Here is a 9,935-nt window from a genome sequence, read left to right as displayed (position 1 = left end):
AGGGGGCAGGGAAGGAAAAAATTCCCCTCAGATTATAAACTATAACACTTGCAGAATATACCACCTAAGGAGTCTTTCTGCTGTGCCTTTTGCAATCAGACATGTCTATCTCGTATTGGCCTTATTAGCCACCAGCGTGCTTGTAACAAATGTGGATAAAGCCTTCCCAAATCTTCGTTCGCAAAGCCTAGCCATGAGTGAGTGAATGAGTGAGTGCTTACCCTGAGTTAAGGACTTGTCAGTGTCTCATGGTCTGTCAGTGAGGAGCCGTACAAGAAACTGGGAGGAAGCATGGCCAAGACAGGTGACCTGAATGGGCCAAAGGGATACTCCACATCACAGAACCTCATACCCAGTATATAACTGCAGCTGCCTGGGAGGAGCCGAGTACTGCTCTGGGACTGGCTCATCATCAGTCAGTGGGTGGTGAGCGATTTTTTATTGTGCATCACTTGTTTAACTTGGGTTTTATTCCTCTCTCTATTTTCATTACAATATTGTAATTATTTTCATTGTTATTATTATCATTAGTATTATTATTAAAATTTGTTTAAATTATTAAACTGTTCTTATCCCAACTCACAAGTTTCACTTTTTTTTCTGATTATCCTTCCCATCCCACCTGGGGCAGAGGGCAGTGAAGTGATTAGTTGCTGGCGGGGGTTAAAGTCTGACATGGAATAGCAAATCTAATTTCTGTTAAAATCCTGTATCTCTAATATTTTTTTGCCTCTACTATTTGATAATTACATATACACTCTGAACTTTGAATATTTTATAAGGAGATGGACTAAAATGATACTCTGGTTTAATATTTACTTTTATTTCTTGAGTTCTTTTGCATAAGCTGAATAATTAACTGATCAGTTGCATGCATGTTTTTTCACTTAAATGCATCTTTCTGTTTAGAACAAATTAATATCTGAGTAAGAATCCATGTTCTTCTGGTAAGAGAAGATGAGTACTTGGATAACACTGTTTAAGATAGCTCAATGCTCTTAAGTGCTTACTAGCAAGTTAGCATTCAGACTATTCTGGGTGCTTTGTGTGATTGTAGTTTTTGATAATAGCCATGTTACTGCCTGAAGATACAAATCAATTTTCCTTATCAAAATAAGTAATATTTTTCAGCATTCTTATTAATTAAGTGTTGATATGATATAATTCAAAAGAAAATTCTTTATGGTGCTAAGCTACTCAATCATAACAGTAACTTATGCTGAATGAATGCTGTAGTTGGAACTTCTTTTTTCATCTTTCCCATCCTGTCTTTTCCATGCAAAGGCTTCTATCTTGTGGTGGTAAGAGTTGTGCACTATTCAAATTAAACTTTGCAAGGTGACTTGTACTTGAATTTTTCACATGCCCAAAAGAGAGAAGCAGAGCTGGATCAGTCACTGTAGTGTTGCCAGACTCCTGGCTGCCTTCGCTTGTCTTTCTTGCTTCACGGCTGTAATATATTTGTGATGGTATTTCACTATTACTTTTGATTATTTACGTTTTATTTCCTCACCTCATTCAGACTCCAGCACTTTACACTGATAAGAGACTCTAAGGAATATCTTAATTTGAGAAATTCAAACCAAAGATGTGTAATAATTTGCCTGCTTCTTAACAACAATGGAAAGAGAGCAGATTACACTTTTGTCAATGGATTAAATACTTTCATTTAGTGAAATATAAAAGACAATAACAATATTGTTTTAAGATGAAAATTAGGAGCAAAGAAATCTGCACTTTGGACACATAAACTGGCCAGAATGCATTGATAGCAGTTGATAGGGAACTCCTGAGAGGGTAGTATACCCCAAAAATAAGTAATAAATAATCATTCAAATAGTTTTGAATTAGTTATTTCTTGTTTACAGGAGGTAAAAACATTCTTTTTCTTGTAGCATTCATACTGATACTTAGATGTCTTTTTGGCTACACAATGATGTAGCCTCCCTTTCAATAAAAGTTCATACACTTTGCATTGTAATATTACACATGATAAATCCTGAGGTGCTACAGGAAGAAGCACAACATACAAAATGGTTTACTGGTCTTCATACCTTAGAAATTACATCTTTTTGGCATTTTCTTTTTATTTCATCAGTAAGTATGTCTTCACATTGTAGTGAAGTCTTCACTGTATGTCTTCACAGTGCAGGTCAACCATTAAATATTAATTCTCAATAGAAAAATAGAATTTTTACATTTGGGACAAGGATGCCACAGGGGCAACCTATTTCACCACATTTTAACCTGCTAATTTCTTAATTTTTCTTTCTTTCTGCAGAAGACTTCTTAGGAGAAACCTCTTAGGTCTTTAATGGTGTAACATAACATCAGCGGAAATTTAGAAGTATACCCTGACTTTTGGATAATTATCAATAAATGCAAGATGTATTTGTTTCTAGCACATCTAATAATAGTGTTTGGAAGTCAGATGAAATTTAAGAACCTCCAGTGTGGCAAAATGAGGAGTGATTGATACTCATGTATTTCCACTGATACATTACCATAGTGTTAAGCAATTTAGGGAAAAAGATTATGTATGATCCCACACGGGGTGTGACACACTAGCTTTTCATATTTCTGCTGGTTAGGAGTCACGATTTTTGACTTAGACATAAAGAGTAAAAGAGGTACGATAGCTAAAACCTTTTCCAGAGGCAGAAGGTTTGTGCATTTAGTCTGTTTCATGTGAGGTGTTGGCAGCAACACCAAGAGGGCCTGTCAATATTCTTTCTGTCATCATTTTGCATTCCTATTGCACGATTAGATTCATGTACCCAGTGTAGGTACTCATGTAGTGGCAGCAACTGGGGCTGTCCAGATGGTTCCAGTTTTCTGCAACAGACCCAATATTGGCTGAACCCCTCTGCCAAGATACCGGTACCTCTGGGAAAACACACTGAAGAAATAGCAAAACACTGCGCAAGAGAGGGGAGTGAGGAAAAAATCTATGAGAAACAGCCCTCCAGTCACCAAGGTCAGTGAAGAAGAGGAAGGAGATACTCCAGATACTGGGGGGGAGATTCCCTTGCAGCCCGAGAGGATCCTGTTAAAGCAGTTTGCCACCTACAAACTATGGAGAAGCACTTTGCAGCAGCAGGTGGAAATTTCACAAAAAAAGCTGCATCTCATGGAGAGGATCCACTCTGGAACAGGGAAAAAGTGTAAGGGGGAAGGAACAGCAAGGAAGAACTGTTGGGAACTGACTACAACCCTGACTCCCCAACTCTCTGTGCTCTTCAATAGAAGAAACCAGAAAGGAGTCAGGCTTGGGAAAAAACGAGAGAGTGGATGAAAAGAGTTTTATTTTTTCTCTGTTTCTTGCCAATCAATTCTATTTTAATTGTCAATATTTAAAAATATATATAAATTAATACTCCCTAAGCTGAGTCTGTTTTGCTGAGGATCGTAACTAGTAAGGGATCTCCCCTTCTTTATATTAACCCGTGAGCTTTTTTTCACCTTATTTTCTACCCCCACCCTCTTGAGAAGGGAGAATGAGAAAGCAGGTGGGTGGGAGTCTGGCCAAGGCAAGACCACCACAGTAAGCAGTATCAAATTTGGACCAGTTCTAGTTCTTTGCTTGGTTTCTGAACTGAAAAAAAAAAAGATGATTATGACTACTGAGGAACGAAAAATGGCAGATTTTAGAATTAATATGTGCCAGTTATTATACATCCAGGCTTCCACTTCATTTTGTAAAATGAAGTGTGTTCATATATTTAGACAGTCTGGGCAAGTTATAAGGCATGGAGTAGCTCAGGAATTGACTGGAATTATAACACTTTTACTAAACTGCAAACAACTGTGCAAATGAGCAGTCCCATTTGTCAGAGACTGAAATGGTTAATGATTTATGCATTCTAGGATTGCCAGGAGACTTTTGCAGGCTTTTGCAGGACTTTTGCATTATGGGCCCATCTCTCCCTCCAGTGCTGCTGGAGGTGTCAAGCCAAGAAAAGGCAGGAAGAACAGAGTTTACCATGCCTTCCACATGAACTCTGCGCTGGGCTGTCCAAGACGTTGGGGGTTTGTGGCATGCCCATCCCCCCCTCCACCAATCTTGAAAGGCAGGAAAAACCCTTTTACCATGCCCCTCACAGGAACTCTGCGCAGGCCCAGGAGATGCTGGGGATTCGTGGCGTGCCCATCCCCCCCCGCCAATCATGAAAGGCAGGAAAAATGTTGGGGGTTCATGGCATGGCCCATGACACTATTCCATGAAAACTCTGCCCGCCCTGGGAGAGGTGCAAAAAGCATGCTGGAAGTATATATCAACTGGTAAGTTCTTTGGGGGTTTGGGTTTTTCTTCTCCCCCACCGCCAGCGAATTGAGACCATCGCTTTTAGGATTATCAAGTTCCATCACTGGATCCGGTGGGCAGTGACTATATACATTTTTTTTCCACTCTCATATTTTCTTTTTCCTTACTCTCCCTTAGCCTTATTCTGTCTTTCTCTCCTTATGCATTTTCCCCCAAAGGTTATCTCTATGCCATATTGCTGTAGATGATATAGATGATATGCTAACATACCCATTAACCTTTGAAACAAAATTGTTCTAAAATAAACCCTAGCTATATATGTTTTCAAACACCAATTATTCAGTGTCTTTTCACTCTAATCCACCCCAAGGGAATTATTGATAAGAATCTGGGTTACACCCCCCCCCCCATCTTCTGGGGTGGGTCGTAACACCATTGATATAGCTAAACTTAATTAACTATCATTTTTCAAAATTATTATGTCAATGTTTAATGCTATGCAATAACAACTTAGGTTTTGAAAATGAGTCCATGTTTACTTTTTTTTCTGGACAATATGACCAAGAATAAAGAGTTGTGAGTTATGCCTTCACTTAACTTGCAGAAGCCAATTATTTCAAATTATTTTGATTCTAGAGAGATGTTACTGATTGGCACTTCAGTTGTGCAACAAATCCTGTTGTTGCACAGAAAAGGATAAACTCTAGCTCACCTTTTCCTGCGTGTTTTGTATTGATTATGAGAGATCCCAAGTGTAAAAGAAGGAAAAAAGTATATAAATCCTTTAAAATTATAATCTCTTTACTTAATAACTGTGTAGAAGTTAGGTGTCTAGTTTGACCTAGTTATTTGGATTTTTCTGTAGATAGCAGATGGGTACCTCCAGAAAGTAGTGCTACTGTTTATCATACATTCTTACTTTAGGGTGAAATCAAATACCTTCTGAAGATAAAGGAATTAGAAAAAAAAGTAGATAAGTTGAAAACTGAGAGGTGCTGTTGACTCCCTCAAAGTCAGAGCAGCCCTGCAGACAGACCTCGACAAATTAGAGGACTGGGCAATCACCATGTCTCAGTCTGAAAAGACTGGAAGGTTTGCTAAAGAGAATGAGTTATGGGACAAAACAAAACTCCTCTCTCTCAGCAATTGTGGATTTAAAATTTACGGGGCTTTACTCGAGGAAAGTGTGGAAAACAGAAGAGATAACAACCCTTTATTAAAAGATATATGTATGTTAGCAAAACAGTTAAAAAAACTAGTAACAGAACACAACAAAACTATACAGTGGTCCTAGAAAAGCAAAGTCTGGTAAATACTTCTCTGACCTATTAGTGCAGTCCTAATCGTGGCCTGCAGGGGCGCTGTTGGGTCGCAGAGGCGCAGAGCCTGCAGTTCGCTGGTGTGGTCGGTAGGGGGCGCTGTTGGGTCACCGGCGGCCACCACGGGAAAAAGGGGCCTGGGGCCGGTCTCAGACCACGGGAGGAGCCGACAGGGAGATGGGGAACCCCCCCTCCACCCCTCAAAATGGAGGGAAAAAAAAAAAGGTAGGAAGGCAGTCTGCCCCTAAGGACTCACTGTGGTTCCCAGGTGGTGTCGTCTCAAGAAGCTCCCTTTCCCTCCTAGCGAGCACAGAGACTCTCCGATGAAACACAGCAGATTCCGGCCGGGGCCAAGAGGCAATTCTCAGGCCAAGCTGGAATCAGCAGTCCATGCTGGCCAGGGCAGGTAGTCCGGCAAAAACAGGCTTCCAGGCTTTCTCTTTAAAATGTTCCGCACACAGACCCTGTCTCTGTCCTCCCGAGAGGGCCCCGCAGAACTACCCCCCTCCCGTCCGAGCAGAGCCAGCCTCCCAATCGGCCATTAGCCAGGAATGTAACCAGGCTGGCTAAATCCTTTGTGAGGCTAATTGCCTCTTCCCTTCCCTTCCCCCTTTCCTACTTGGTGCTCCCGTTTCTCTTACAGGGAAGCGGGGAAGGAAAATTTCTCTCTCAAATTATAACCTATAACACACCAAACATATGAAGTTCCACAAGGGGAGACTCAGGGGAGACCTCATTGCAGTCTGCAACTTCCTTATGAGGGGAAGAGGAGGGGCAGGCACTGATCTCTTTTCTGTGGTCACCAGTGACAGGACCCCAGAGAATGGCCTGAAACTGAGAGGTTTAGGTTGGATGTTGGAAAGAGGTTCTTCACCCAGAGGGTGGTTGGGTGCTGGAACAGGCTCCTCAGAGCAGTGGCCACAGTCTGACAGAGTTCAAGAAGCATTTGGATGATATTCTTAAGACACATGATGTGACTCTTGGGTATGGTCCTGTGCAGGGCCAGGAGTTGGACTCGATGATCCTTGGGGGTCCCTTCCAGCTCAGCATATTCTGTGATTCTGTGATTCTGTGATTCTGTGATTCTGTGATTCTGTGATTCTGTGATTCTGTGACAAATTCCTATAGAGAATTCCAGAATCAATCTTAGGCATAGAAATACACTAAAAAATGTATAAACTACCTTATTAGGTGGAGAAAATTATTCAAATTTTCTGCTTTTATATGGCAGCTGCCAGCAATCTGTTGGACTTCCCATGTGCTAGGAGAGTGACCATTCTTTGACACAACAGAAATCAGTTGCTGTGATGGAGCAAGATTCAGGATGGGAACAGTTCCAGGCGTGGAGAAAAGCATACAGCAATTGGCAGGACTTTATTATATGGACCTTACAGTTATCATATGGACTTTACTGTTATTATGTGGTTTCATTGTATTCACACTACACAGTGCACAACCTGGTCATGCCCAGGCTTGCCATGAGTTTGCCTGCTGCCTGCTCCCTGCTTCCCCCACTCCTTCCCCTTTTGCCCGTGTCCCTATCCTGATTTGTTCCCCTGCTTGTCTGTCTCATGCTCCGCCCTATGTTCTGGCCCTTTCCCCTCCGGAGCTGATAAAACCCGCGTGCGTGCTGGAATAAATTCTCCACGTGCATCCCACCTTTGTGTCTTGGATCCGTGCTGTGTTGCGGCCCCATTCCCCTCCCCCCTTTCGGACCGTGGCATATGGCTCCCAACATCGGGCGAAGGTAGAGGTTTTTATCTTAGAAAACCTCCCACACACCACAAGGGCTCAGACGACGCGGAGAGATGCGCTTTTGTCCTGCTGGTCCTTCCCGGCTGAACTCCAGAATCACGGCAAGACGGCCACCGCACTGGAAAAGGTGAGCACCGGGAAAACCTCTAATCCCATCTCCCACCCTCACAAAACTTTCTTAAAACCAACTGCAGACTAACAGAAGCCGAAGTAACTCCAAAAATATGGGCCTCTCACTATCTACCCCTCAAAAATTCGTGTACCGCAAGCTTAAAGATTTTATTTTGGAAAATGGACACCTCTTAGACAAAAAATCTGCAAAAGTCCTTGCTAAATGGCTTGAAAACGGAGGGGAAACAGTCTCCGACAGCATGTCTCTAAAAGACTGGGAGAAAATTGGATACAATATCTGGAAAGCAAAAGAGAGGGGAGACAAAGTTGCTATTGAAGCATCAATAGTCTGGAGGTTGGTTCTGATGATGCTACAACACCAAATAACCAGTTCCAATGAAAATCTCCAAGAATACGAGCAAAAATCCAAAAAATCCAAGCCCAAATCCCTGGAAAAGACCAAGCCCCGAAGGTCCCGGGACAGAGGGGGGGGAGTGAGAGTGCGGACGGCGAGAGGGAGAAACAAAGCGTGGAATACCAGCAGTTTTTGCATCATGGCATCGGTGAGCTAGGCGATCGTGTGAACATGGGCGAAACCGAGGAGCGTGAGGGGCGAATGCGGGACCAGGCGCCGAGTGGAAAAACAGCGTGCAAAGATTTTGCGCGCACTCTGTTGGTCCCACCCCCCGCCCGCCCGTGTGAGCCCGGTTGGCACCACCCCCCAGCCAGCCGGGTGCCCTGCGCCTGACCTCCTATGCCCCCGGCACGCCCACGGACCCTCCCACCAGAACACCCTCTCCCTCCAGCGCCGCCTCTACCTCCACATCATCGCCTTCCCGGGATAGACGGAAACTAAGGGGCAGCTCCAGGCGCGGCGGGTGCAGGAGCCGGGGCTGGCACGGGGCCCGGAGTGGGGCTGGGGCCTCTTCCGACAATAACATCAGGGGAGACAGCTGCCCGTGTGAAACCTTTGTTACCGAAGCCCCCTGCAGCTGCCAGACAGCAAAGACACCCCTGGCCCATAATGGTATTTGGAAAGCCTTTAGGACAGAGGCTGTGTAGGCTAAAGACGCCGAGTTTTTAAAAGCCTTTCCAATTTATCTAGAAGAGGGTCGTGCTCCTGAATGGCGTCCGGTGTCTTACCCTATGTTGAAAGACACCAAAAAAGCAATTGTGCAATACGGTTTAGGTTCACCTTATACCGTTGGACTTTCTGAATTGTTTTTCCTCGCCTGCCATTTAATACCGTATGATATCAAAGCGGTAATTAATGGACTGTTATCGACTGTGCAAGCGTCCGTTTTTGAAGTGGAATGGAAACAGCTTATAATTAAATATGTTAATGAAAAGATGGAAAGGCGTGGTATTCCTGTAAGCAGTGCCATTGATATGTTGTATGGAGAGGGCAATTATGCGAGCCGACAAGACCAGGCTCTTGTGGATTTAAAATATCTGGACATTACAACAGAACTGGCAATGGAGGCCTTTAAAAAGGTTGCTGATGCATATGTCCAAACACCCTCATTCATCCTAATTCATCAGGGCCCAACAGAACCGTTTGTGGACTTTATAACTCGGCTAAGGGAAGCTATAGCACGGCAAGTCCAGCAAAAGGAAAGCCAAGACATTCTGTTTAATAAACTTGTGATTGAAAAGGCTAACGAGGATTGCCAACAAGCCTTAAAAATGCTAAAAGATCGCACACTTCTGGAGATGATAGAAGCTTGTAAGAACGTGGGGTCTGAGTCTCACAAAGCAAGGCTGATAGCTGCAGCCTTAGCTGGTCCACAAACCTGTTTTCACTGTGGTGAGACAGGACATATAAAAAAGAACTGCCCACAATTAACCACAAAATCTGAACTCCTGAAGACACCACGCAAACGATGCGGCAAAGGTAGACACTGGACTAAAGGTTGCAGGTCTCTTACTAACATCTATGGAGAACTGCTGCCCCCAAAAAAGTCACCCGACTTAAAGAGAAAAGTAACTTTTAATTCACTACCAGACCTCAGACAGTGCACCCATGAGTTGTCAAGAAACAAAGCAGCCGGGAGTGGCGTGATAACACAAACACCCCCGCAGCTGCGCTCCATCCTTCGCAGCCCATCCTTTCAGCAGGTGCCAAGAAACCACAGCAATTAGAATGGATCATGTTAAACCTACCATTCCGTGCAGTTCAACTTAAATCAAATGAACAGATTATGCAAGTTGTGCCCTCACCACATGATCCTGACCCTGAATTAAACCCTAATGAAACCTATCTGGTCATCTCGCACCTAGCAGCACACGAGAAAGGAATTACAGTATTACCAACACTGCTAACTGTACTTAACAAACATAACGTTTTTATTTGTATTTTTGTCTCCCTTCCAGCTGTACGAGCAGAAAGACCATTTCTAACACGTTCTGTTTACCTTTCAGGATCTTGTAGTCCACAGAAGGCCACAATCACTAGGCTTTTAGACACCATGGAGCAGTGGCATCTT

This window comes from Neopelma chrysocephalum, unplaced genomic scaffold (genome assembly GCF_003984885.1).
Source record: "Neopelma chrysocephalum unplaced genomic scaffold, ASM398488v2 Primary Assembly neopelma1_97065, whole genome shotgun sequence".
NCBI classification, from domain to species: domain Eukaryota; kingdom Metazoa; phylum Chordata; class Aves; order Passeriformes; family Pipridae; genus Neopelma; species Neopelma chrysocephalum.
Note: the sequence above shows the minus strand (reverse complement) of the source record.